General features: G+C 41.9%; 1 pseudogene; it reads left to right on the plus strand.

The window, feature by feature from the left end:
- Positions 1 to 11,749: 11,749 nt before the first annotated feature.
- On the plus strand, positions 11,750 to 12,631 carry LOC139379310 (E3 ubiquitin-protein ligase TRIM47-like; annotated as a pseudogene).
- Positions 12,632 to 13,002: the final 371 nt, after the last annotated feature.

The following is a 13,002-nucleotide window of genomic DNA, read 5'->3' on the forward strand; positions in this document are numbered from 1 at the left end:
TCGACGGTATCCTTATGTAATACATGTATCACTAGCCACTTTATACTATACTATGCCACTTTGTTTACATACTCATCTCATTTGTACATACTGTACCCGATACCATCTACTGTATCTTGCCTATGCTGCTCTGTACCATCACTCATTCATATATCCTTATGTACATATTCTTTATCCCCTTACACTGTGTGCAAGACAGTAGTTTTGGAATTGTTAGTTAGATTACTTGTTATTACTGCATTGTCGGAACTAGAAGCACAAGCATTTCGCTACACTCGCATTAACATCTGCTAACCATGTGTATGTGACAAATAAAATTTGATTTGATTTGATTTGAGATGATGCAATCTCAATCGCACTCCACACTACCCTTTCCCACCTGAACAAAAAGAACACCTATGAGAGAACGCTGTTAATTGATTACAGCTCAGTGTTCAACACCATAGTGCCCACAAAGCTCATCACTAAGCTAAGGACGCTAGGACTAAACACCTCCTTCTGCAACTGGATCCTGTACTTCCTGACGGGCCACCTCCAAGTGGTAAGGGTAGGTAACAACACATCTACCACACTAATCCTCAACACTGGGGCCCCTCAGGGGTGCGTGCTTAGTCCCCTCCTGTACTCCCTGTTCACCCACGACTGTGTGGCAATGCACGACTCTAACACCATCATTAAGTTTGCTGACAACAGAACAGTGGTAGGCCTGAACACCAACAATGATGAGACAGCCTATAGGGAGGAGGACATAGACCTGGCAGTGTGATGCCAAGACAACAACCTCTCCCTCAATGTGAGCAAGACAAAGGAGCTGATCGTGGACTACAGGAAAAGGAGGGCTGAACAGGTCCCCATTAAAATTGACAGGGCTGAAGTGGAGCGGGTCGAGAGCTTCAAGTTCCTTGGTGTCCACATCACCAAACGAACTATCATGGTCAAAACATACCAAGATAGTTGTGAAGAGGGCACGAAAACACCTTTCCCCCCCCTCAGGAGAGGGAAAAGATTTGGCATGGGTCCCCAGCTTCTCAAAACTTTTTGAGTTCTACAGCTGCACCATCGAGAGCATCCTGACCGGTTGCATCACCGCCTGGTATGGCAACTGCTCGGCATATGATCGTAGATCGCTACAGACGGTAGTGCGTATGGCCCAGTGTATCACTGGGGCCAAGCTTCCTGACATACAGGACCTATATACAAGGCAATGTCAGAGGAAGGCCCTAAAAATTGTCAAGACTCCAGTCACCCAAGTCATAGACTGTACTCTCTGCTACAGCACGGCAAGCGGTACCGGAGTGCCAAGTCTAGAACCAAAAGGCTCTTTAAAAGCTTCTATCCCCAAGCCATAAGACTGCTGAACAATTAATCAAATGGTCATCCAGACTATTTACATTGACACCCTGTTTTTACATTGCTGCTACTCGCTGTTTATTATCTATGCATAGTCACTTCACAAATTACCTTGACTAACCTTTACCCCCGCACAATCACTTGATACCGGTAGCCCATGTTGCAGCCTCATTATTGTTATGTAAATTTATTGTGTTACTTTTTGATTTGATTTGCTTTGTTTACTTTAGTTTATTTAGCAAATATTTTCTTAACTCTGTTTCTTGAACTGCATTGTTGGTTAAGTGCGTGTAAGTAAGCATTTCACTGTAAGGTCTACCTACACCTGCTGTATTTGGAGCATATGCCAAATAAAATTGGATTTGATTTGTATGTGAGGGGCGGACGCTGCCTGTTCCAAACACAGCTCTGAAACAGGATAATGAGCTGTATCCTGCCAGTGACCCCTAGCTAAATGCACTCCTCCATCTCTCTCCCTCTCTCTCTCTCCCTTCTCCTCTGCCCTAACCATGGAGCGAGCAATGATGTCTTTTAGACTGTCCCTAGACATACAGACAGCGGATGTCTGCCTCCCCACTTCAATGACAGTAAACATGACATTTTCTTTCCCATAACCGCTCGGCTGATGCCATTTCATTTTATGTCTAATTGTTGATTTAGCCGCTTTGAAGATTGCCAGTTGACCACATCCGCCCGCTGGCTGATTACATTATTGGGGTTAAGGGCTAATTGCTTGGTAGCTAGCTTTATGTGTGTATGGCTGCTGGAGAATCCTGGGATACTCACCTCTAGGTCAAGTCCAAGTCCAGGTTACAGAACACAAAATGAGTTTTGGAAAAACACAGGCATGGTTAATAATGCTTGAATGGGTTCCGTTCCCATTTACATTACATTTTAGCAGGTGTTCTTATCCAGATCGACTTACATCCATCTTAAGATAGCTAGGTGAGACAACCACATATCACAGTCATTGTAAGTACATTTTTCTTCAATAAAGTAGCTATCAACAAAGCCAGTGCCAGTGAGAAAAGACAAGCGCTAGTTTAACTGCAAACAAGACAAGGGTGGGTTTTTTTGTGTATATTTTTTATATATATATATATATACACTTTTTCAAGAGGTGGGCTTTCAAACGTTTTTGGAGGATGGGCAGGGACTCAGCTGTCCTGACATGAGGGGGAAGCTTGTTCCACCATTTGAGTGCCATTTGAGTGCCAGGACATAGACATCATGGCCCCTCGTAGGGGTGGGAAGGCTAAGAGAAAAGCATGATGGGTTGAAAAGCAACTACCGTATAAAAGTCCTTTGGAGATTCGACAGCCTTGTCTTATTACTATTACCATTGGATTATCCTGAAATCAATGCAATCTGATATCTAACAGAAAGTAAATGGGAACCTTGAAGACAGGACAGGCTTGGTCATATGTAGGACTCACGTCCCAAGGACATGTCCCTCACAGCACAGATGGATTGAAATCCCTCCAGAGGAAGGTCTGTCCGTCCGTCCGTCCGTCCGTCCGTCTATCTGTCTGAATTACAGTGTGTGTGTGTGACTGTGGCGTTCCCTAAAGTATGCAGGCATAAGAGTGAAGGCCAGATAGATAGAGGGATGTGTGTAAATAGAGTGAAAAGAGAGTGGTGGGACACAACGTGGAGGTACATTGACAGTGAGGAGAGTGGTGGGACAAAGTGGAGGTACATTGACAGTGAGGAGAGTGGTGGGACACAACGTGGAGGTACATTGACAGTGAGGAGAGTGGTGGGACACAAAGTGGAGGTACAGTGACAGTGAGGAGAGTGGTGGGACAAAGTGGAGGTACAGTGACAGTGAGGAGATTGGTGGGACACAAAGTGGAGGTACATTGACAGTGAGGAGAGTGGTGGGACAAAGTGGAGGTACATTGACAGTGAGGAGAGTGGTGGGACAAAGTGGAGGTACATTGACAGTGAGGAGAGTGGTGGGACACAAAGTGGAGGTACATTGACAGTGAGGAGAGTGGTGGGACACAAAGTGGAGGTACATTGACAGTGAGGAGAGTGGTGTGACAAAGTGGAGGTACATTGACAGTGAGGAGAGTGGTGGGACAAAGTGGAGGTACATTGACAGTGAGGAGATTGGTGGGACACAAAGTGGAGGTACATTGACAGTGAGGAGATTGGTGGGACACAAAGTGGAGGTACATTGACAGTGAGGAGATTGGTGGGACAAAGTGGAGGTACACCTTGTAGCGGTATTTATTAGAGAGGGGTAAAGAAAGCTTTTGTTCGGGCGCCAGGCAGGTATTAACCATGCCGAAAGGAAAAGAGTAGACTAGAGAGAACCACTACCAGACCCACACACATCAGCAGAAGAGACTGCCTAGAGTGTAGCCTGTTTACCAGATAGCCAGTGGAGAGAAAATAGAATACACACCATATAAAACCCACATCACAGCACAGGGGTAACCCCAACAAGAATACCTCATACAATAATACTAATAATGGAAGAGCAATTCAACAGCAACTGCATACAAGAATAAACCCAGTCATCAATATAGGATTTGCAATAATCTGTATTATTTTCTAGTGGATGAGTGCAGAGGGTATGAATGTGGGGGGGGGGTGTTCATCGACACAACAAAGGCCTTAAAAATGTCCACAGTCTTCTCGGCCACATGTCATTAGTACACCTCAATACAGTTCACATAATACACAACTTGCAAGCAACCTCCCTTTTAACTAAAATGTCCAAATACTTCTGGCAGGGCAATAATAGTCCAGGTCTAATGAACTTCAATGAGAAGTGCATTGGAAAAATAGAGAGTCTGTTGCAGGGTAAAGCACTGGAACGATAGAGGGAAGAGAAAAAGAGAGATCTTAGCTGTGGTCTTCAGGCGTGCAGGTGTACTGTCTGACTGTCCGATGGTTTGTTGGTTTGTATGTTAAAGCTTCGCAACAATGTTGCTACTAATCCATGCGATCCATAACGGGCGTGGTCCCAAACGAAAACAACCACGACCTAGAGCGATTACACCGATGATTGAGTTAAACACTCTATAAACTACACACGCTGAAAACAAACAAAACTTCTGCAGCACAGCACACACAATCAAACTGTCGCGCCACCAAAGAGCCCCTCCCCAAAGAGCTGAACGAGCTCTCTTTATTTTCTCCTTCCTTACTGCTCATGCGCTACTACATTGACAGTGAGGAGAGTGGTGGGACAAAGTGGAGGTACATTGACAGTGAGGAGAGTGGTGGGACACAAAGTGGAGGTACATTGACAGTGAGGAGAGTGTGAAGTGAAGATGAGGCGCCTCTCTAATAACACCTGTCTCTTGCTCTGCAAACACTGGAGAACCCTGCTGCTGTTTTCTGCTGGGGAGTTTATTAGTGAGACTATAGGGTGTCAGAATACAGGGTTGGATAGGTTACTTTAGGTTACATTTAATTGTTACCTGTCAAATTGTAATCTGACAACTTTGTTGGCCATGTCCATGCAATGTCCTGACTTGAACCTCATGGAAGGAAAAATAATACATTTGTGACTGACCTCCTTGGATAGGCAAAAGGCTTGTACCCTGTACAGATGACAACAGTGTTGCAGACTTCAGTTCATACTAAATGTCATTAAAGTATGAATAGAAAACGTATGAAAAGTTATACCATGCCTTATAAGTGAATCACATTCGCTATGTGAATCACCAATATAAAGTTATATTCACTTGTAAATCCTGTTGTCATTCAGAAATCAACCTCCCCTGCCTGTTCTGAGACTCTAAACCCGGAGTACATCCCACGGGCATTCTGGGAGCCGTTTAGCGAGACCCGGTCATGGCCGGCCACCCCCACTGTGCTTTCTTTAATGGAGCGCTGGCATGAGTCACAGGTTCAATCCATGGCCGTTAGCATAGAATCACTGTATTGTGTGTGGGCTTTCCACCTCATTCATATCAACTGTGAGTCAACACCCCTGTCGAAGCTGAGGGACCAGCAGGCGAAGCCGTGGCAAATGGAGGTGTCTCCGTCCCAATGAGTCAATGCAGTGAGATCGTGTAGCGTGTGATGTTTGACTTCGCCCTCGGTCTACTACCACACTGATACGTCCAACATCTCTTCTGCTGTTTCTGCTAGGGAGTAGGAGGCTTTTAAAATAGACCTTGAATAGAGAGGAGAGTGCTTTTTGTCAATGCCTTGCGAGCAGCTCTTTTTTTTTAAATCAAGGCCCTGAAATACCTGTGTAGAGGTGGGATCTTTGTGTGTCCGGTTTAGAGTTTTTAATTGTTTGTGGTCTGCTTGCTTGTCCTTGACTTGACAAAACCTACTAAATGAAGCTCAAGTTCCAGTTGAATTATTAGTCGTATGTACAGGATACACGTGGCATTCACATCCTACGAAATGCTTACTTGCAGGCAATGTAACAAAAATAAGAAATGAGAAAATATGAGAATATGAACATAGAGTAAACGGCTCAGCAGAATAAAATCAACATTTTAGCAGAAGTATTATACAGGAAGGCACACTTTATAGTACAATATTTACACATGTATCAGGGAAGTTACTGGTTTAGATATCCATGAATGATGTGTGTATTTTGGTAATTCGAGAGCTTTAGACTATTAAGGTTCTATCTGCATTTTAGTCCAAATGTAGTTATTGACATAGCCTTGTTCTGTTCAATGTTCTCTACCTATATAGTACTCTAAACACCCCAATTAATGTTGTTAAGTTCAAAAGAATAGAAGATAAAAATTGCTTACACCATTCAAACCAATGAGGGTTCGGAACTTTAAAGCCAATTATCTCAGAATCAACTTTTTGCAGATAGAACCTTATTGTCCCAAGCTCTCAAATTAAAATACTTTCACCTTATGGCAAAATGGGTCTGAACATGGTACAGGCTAGAGTACCCTTATTAGTTCAAACAAAGCAATGTGACGCTACAGTCTATTTACCAGCTCTCCTCTCTGCAATGCGAATGACCACAGGACTCCAATCCTGGAATGGCTTAGGAAGGATTTAAATTTCATCACAAGTATTATAATAACATTTTTAATAATCTAGAAAATATGAATCTGAATTAGGTAACATTTCTTATGCACTCTGGGCCTAACCGAGCATGACTGAGCTGTCTAGAGTATGTCTGAACTTTAAGATGAGACTTGGGTTATGGTGGATTTTGGATAATTTTGGGATGTATTTGCATAATGGGAGTGGACTGTTGCACCATGTTGACCTTTTTTTCCATTGCAGACAGTATCCTTCGCCCAAATACTAGTGGAGATACAGGTTGGCCTAGATACCGTTTCTCCTGTCGCTAAAAAAGATATCCGGCATTTGGATTGCTAACATTGGAATACCTTTAAAGGCCACTCCATTTCCATGCCCTTCTCACCACTTCTTAGAAGGCTGTCCCATACACATGTCTTCGTGTCCTTGTCTACTGTAGGGGACACATCAGACTGTTATAGATCGTATGCAAAACTTTTCAAGAACTTTGTTTTAAAATCAGGGCCCTTAATAGAGATCATGACTTCTCTCATTCTATTTATCATTCAAATGTTAATCATGATAATTTGATGACTCAAGAGGGGATAGAGAGAGGCGGACAGAACCTTACTCTGCGTTTAGCACCCATCTGGAGTCATTGCAGAATGGATCCTCCTCTTGTCTCCAAACCTCTTTTCTTCTATTTACAGAAGGGGAGAGTGGGGTAAGTTGAGCCATTTTTCTTTTACATTCAGCATCACTCCATCAAGGGAAATATAGTATTATTTCTAACAAAAGATATCTACATCCCTGGAAATGCTCAGAATTCATGTAAACATTACAGTTTTGAAAACATAGCCTGTCCTTACGGGTTTGTTGTGAATCGAGCTGTGAGACAGGGTAAGTTAAATTGCCTACACATTTCTGTACTGAATAAAATACTCCTACTACCCTTTCAAAACCATGTCTATCTTTATTTCTGAAACACAATCAAAATCGCTTTTTTGCCTTCTAATAATTTTAGGCATCTTTTAACACAGGGCAGCAACTTTTTTTAAACGCTATTAACATAGGCCCTGTAATTAGCTCATATCACAGCGATAATACCTTCCATCACATCTGGGAAGAAAAATCTTACATTTATATCAACTTGCTAATGGCTCAACTATCGGCTCAACATACCCCAAGGCAAACATTTTGACTATATTAGCACACACAGCTACAAGGATGCAATTTTGTGCTTTATAGACCTTATGTTACAGCTTATAGAGACCCCAACTGATGTATAGATTCATCTTTAAAAGTATTTACATTTATTTACAAACATGCATGAAGAAACATTGCACACAATCAATTCATGTGACTTGGTGAAAATCCGTTTTTTTTTGGACCTAACTTGCTGACCACTTTTTCAGTGTTGTTTCTTCCATCACAGAGTCCATGAAATGATGACCTCTTCCTAAATATTTGGTCAAATAATTCATTTTGTGTATGGTTTCCTAGAAACAAGGGTGGCTCAACTTACCCCACTCTTCCCTACAGAGCATTACCCAAATAATCATGAAAAAAACGTTTTACATGTTTTATTGTCACATACACCGGATGGATGCAGTGTTGTTTTAACCAGTCAGCCATAGTAGTACAACACCCCTGGAGAGAATTAGGGGAAGTGCCTTGCTCAAGAGCACATCAACAGATTTTTCACTTTGTCTGTTCGGGAATTCAAACCAGTGACCTTTCACTTACTGGCCCAATGCTCTAACTGCTAGCCTACTTGCCGCCTTAACTATGAACCCACTCACCGAACAACCTTGTTGGAGTTTGCTGTAGATATGTCACTTATCATCAAGTGGGATTTATCGTTGTGTTTGTTTAGAGATTTCATTTAACAAGATATCTGCCAAAACCCTTTCTCCCTCCTCTCTGTCTGGCATTTTAAGGGCACTCACTTGGCCTTGGCTTGAGAACAGCCTGTACTGATGCCAGCTAACAACCTTATCCTCTAAAGAAGGCCACGTTCTACTTCAAAGTCCAAGTTTGTTTGGAAAGAAACTTGATTTTGCACACATAGTGTTGGTATGCGACATTTGTTCTTCTTGAAATGGTCAATACGCTGCTGTTCTGACAATTACAATACAAACCAGTCTCAGTCGTTCATAATTAAGATGCATAGTAGGTCATTAGACATTCGTGTCACAGATCATTGACATTATCTCAGAGTCCACATTACTTGGATCAGTGACTAAAAGTGGTTTGGGTCAATAGTTCAGACTTCAATAGAATGACATACAGTATAATCAATTTCCAGGAAGGTATTCCCATGTGAAGCGTAGCAATGAAATCCTCCTATACTTTACATGTTTGGTTCATATCATTTTACCAGAGAGTGTACTTAAAGTGTCTCGGTCTAACTCATACCAAAAAGGTCACTCTTATTTTTAGCTGTAGCCATTGCGATGCCTCTGGGTGTACAGAACTTGTATGGCAAATAATGAGCAAAGGTCAACATCTTAGTGTTGTCATTCAGCTCGAGACTCTTTCACTGGATGCTTGAAGAATGTTGAGTGGTCAAGCATTTTAACCCAAGGTTTCCCAAAGCAGTTTCAACTCAGTTCTTCCCTTAATTATTATATTATTCCTACAGAAAAACATATCAAACTCTTTTGGACTTTCCAGAATTAAGTTGCTTTTGTTTTAAATGAAGGGGAATCATTCAAATGAATGAGTAATGCGATCTCCTTCAGCAGACAGCAGTGGAGGCCCAATATAAACGTAATTACATTTATCATACAACCATGTCAGATCTGATAAGTCATCAGGAGAGGGAGGGGGTGGGATGATTCATTTAGTCGTCCGTCCGCGGAGTGAACTGGGGGATATCACATCACCAATTAATATAATTTAGGTTAGGCTAATCAGATAAGGTAGAAAAGGCTTAGAACAAGATGGAGGCCCCTCTGCCATATCTCTCACTCAGACCCTCATCTATAATGAAACACTTCCTACGTCTGAGGTGTTTTATATTAAACGCTACGTGCTCTTTTTACGAATCGTCTCATGTTCTCTCAATTCAATAATGTGTTTGGTGTTATTTTTTCGGTTTTGCATATTTTATATGGAGCGTTCCTTCTTTCTTCTTTGCTGGAATCCTCTTCGTGGAACAAGCTTTCTTATTAGTACCCAAGCTTAATGGCACTGTGTTATGTGACGTGTGGCTACACTAACTTCTGACTTTGCTTGTGTTGAATGTGGAAACCAGTGTGCAATGAAGAGAGCTTTATTCAGAGAACATACAGAGAGTGCAAAAGTATGACGTAGAATCAAGATAATGAGTGTGATATTATTCATTGGTTGGGGTACGTTAACTTCTCAAATGTGCAATCCATACTTAGGTGGCCCACACCTTCCCACAGTGCATCAGAGCAACAACAGTGACAGCATCTCATCAACTTTGTTTCCTGCTACCTTTGCTACTTTTTCATAGTTGAATTGTGTTGAACTACACTACTGAAGAGAAGGGGTAGTCAACTTTAGTAACTTCATGAATATAATTATTATTGTGTATACTGTCTCATGGTAGGCATTGTGAATCAAAGTTATAGGGAACATACATATAAAGTAAGTAGATGGAAAGCCTAGCAGGAAAAAAAAAATTACAAAATAATTCTGATTTACCATTTGTCAGACTCTCTGCGCAGAGGGAGAATTCTTAAACACGCTTGTTTTTATCCTCTTGGCAGGCAAAGATTACAGAATAAATTAATGCCCAATTTTACAGAGTCAAGCTGACGTAAGGACAATACAAACTGAAATTGCACAATGGTATTAAAAGGACTAAGCACTGTCCACATAAGCCTTCATTTTGATAACATTCTCCCTTTTTATCCCATTTCTTAGAAAGACCACTTTCAGAATCCATTTTGACATCCTTTCTACACGCTTGCAACAGGAATCTCTCAACGTCCAGTGCACACTTAACAGCACATGTCGGTAATTTACTACTCTCTCAAAGCCTTGTCTACAATGCTCAAAGGGATAGAAAACAGTGATCATAAATCGACCAGAATATGTTTTATCAGTACTGCACTCTATAGTACAGCTTATGGTTTGAAGGCTGGGCTGGGGGTGGGGACACAATTTGTCCTCCTTTGTTAACATCAAAAGATTTACCTTGGAGTGATTCTGCTCCATGCATGTACATGCATATCAATGTTATGTAGTGGTTAATTAAACGCAGTGGGTTTTGCCAGCATTCTCTCCAGCTCACACACTGTCATGGAAAATTAGGTTGGTTTAACCTTGAAATAACCATGTTGATGGTCAGCTCTCCAAAACATCTAGGCTATTCATGGAGCCTGCTCCGGGGCAGGATAACTCTACTTACCCTGAATGAAATGACTGAGAAGCGAGTTGAGGATCAATGAAATCAGATTCCCTCCCTGCAAAGATTGCATCATCATCCCCTTAATTTGAGGAAGATGACTGATTCAATCTTTTATTAATTCAATGTTTTTTTGTGTATAAAAAAAATGTAAAAAGTTAAAACACCTAACACATTATTTAGTAATGACAGAATGCATTTGAAAATGCATTTGACATTTTTGTAATACAATTATTTTATCGATAGGAGTTGCTTGATTTCAGCACTGACTTACCCATGGATTGATGATTTCAACATTGTCTCAATAAAGAGTTTGGCGTTCGACCAGCCACGTGCAACATGCACGCTCAGTTACAAGACTGCTAGAGTCAGCGGCAGCCGGGCAAGAAATATCCACCTTCACAGTACAGATGAATTCTGAGCTTCAATGTGAAGCTAACTGAAGCTTGTTAGCTTTAGAAAACCCAGAGTAGATCTAGTTTTCTTCGTAGGATAGCCCACATGTCTTGTTATGAGGTGTTTTGACTGATATCACGTCTATGCTAATATGGCAAAAAATTCGCTAGCTATCTAACCAACAACTGTAATGAGGTATTTTAAAGACAAGTGCTCACTGTGTAAATTCATTTATACTTTCAATGAATATTGAAGACAAAATATAGTTTAAACATCAACAATTAAGCCAACACCATCTGTTGAGCCCCATAGTTGTGCACACGTTGGTTTTGTTGCTAAACAACAAACCCATCTATGGTAAGAGATATTCAAAGGAGCTGGTATCCTGGTAAATGCACTGAAATGAATAATTTCAAAAGATTGGTTGCGATCATCATAACCAATTCATTCAGTTTAGAAAGTCAACTGAAATTCCAAAGTCAACATTTCCCCACATCCACATTTGACTTAATGAATTGTCTGAATCTTTTTTATTTTTATTACCCTGTTCAAAATATATTCTCTGAAGTTGTCTGTTTAGTCATTAGTTTGTATTATAGAGAGCCAACTGATCCCAGGAAATGCTTTATATTTTCACCTCTCATCTGTCTAGATATGGCCACCTCCAGCAGTCTCCTGTCTGAAGAGCAGTTCCTGTGTTCTATCTGTCTGGATTTGTTCACTGAGCCAGTCACCACTCCATGTGGACACAACTTCTGCAAGGCCTGTATAAGACAGTACTGGGATAGCAATGACCTGTGCCTGTGTCCAATATGTAAGGAGAAATTCCATAGAAAACCTGAGCTTCGCATCAATACTTTCATATCTGAGATGGCTGCTTAGTTCAGGAAGTCAGTTGAAGTGAAGGCGACCAGCAGCCGAGATCAATGCCCTGTTCAACCCCTTGAAGTCCCCTGTGACATCTGCACTGGGATGAAGCTCAAGGCCCTGAAGTCCTGCCTGGTGTGTCAGAGCTCTTACTGTGAGACTCACCTGGAGCCTCATCAGAGAGTCCCAGCCTTAAAGAGACACAAGCTGATCAAACCTGTGGAGAATCTGGAAGACAGGATGTGTAAGAAGCACGACAGACTCCTGGAGCTGTTCTGCAGAACTGACCAGACATGTCTTTGTGTGTTGTGCTTCAAAACAGACCATATTGCTCATGACCTTGTCCCTATAGAGGAAGAGTACGAAGAGGAGAAGGTTCAGCTGGGGAAGACTGAGGCAGAAGTGCAGCAGATGATCCAGGAGAGACTGCAGAAGGTTCAGGAGATCAAACACTCAGTAGATCTCAGCAAGAAAGAGGCACAGAGAGAGATATCAAACAGTGTACAGGTCTTCACTGATCTGGTGCGATCCATTGAGAAAATCCAGGCTGAACTCATTGAGATGTTTGAGGAAAACCAGAAAGCAGCAGAGAGGCAGGCTGAAGGGCTCATTAAAGACCTTAAGCAGGAAATCAATGACCTGAAGAAGAGAAGCACTAAGCTGGAGTAGCTCTCACACACTAAGGACCACCTCCTCCTCCTCCTCCAGAGCTTCCCATCTCTGTGCACTCTTCCACCCACCAAGGACTAGTCTGAGATCTGTGTTCACAGTGATATTTGTGTAGGGACTGTGATGGGAGCTGTATCTCAGCTTGAGGAGGCACTTATGAGAGAGGTGAGGAAGTTGTGTGATGCTGAGTTAATGAGGATTCAGCTGTATACAGTGGATGTGACTCTGGACCCTGATACAGCATATCCCAAACTCACCCTTTCTGAGGATTGGAAACAAGTGAGACATGAAGGCACACTAAAGAAACTCTCTGACAACCCAGAAAGGTTTGATTCTATTTGTTGTGTCCTGGGAAAGAAGGGGTTCTTCTC

Source organism: Oncorhynchus clarkii, chromosome 21, assembly GCF_045791955.1.
Source record: "Oncorhynchus clarkii lewisi isolate Uvic-CL-2024 chromosome 21, UVic_Ocla_1.0, whole genome shotgun sequence".
Lineage (NCBI taxonomy): Eukaryota > Metazoa > Chordata > Actinopteri > Salmoniformes > Salmonidae > Oncorhynchus > Oncorhynchus clarkii.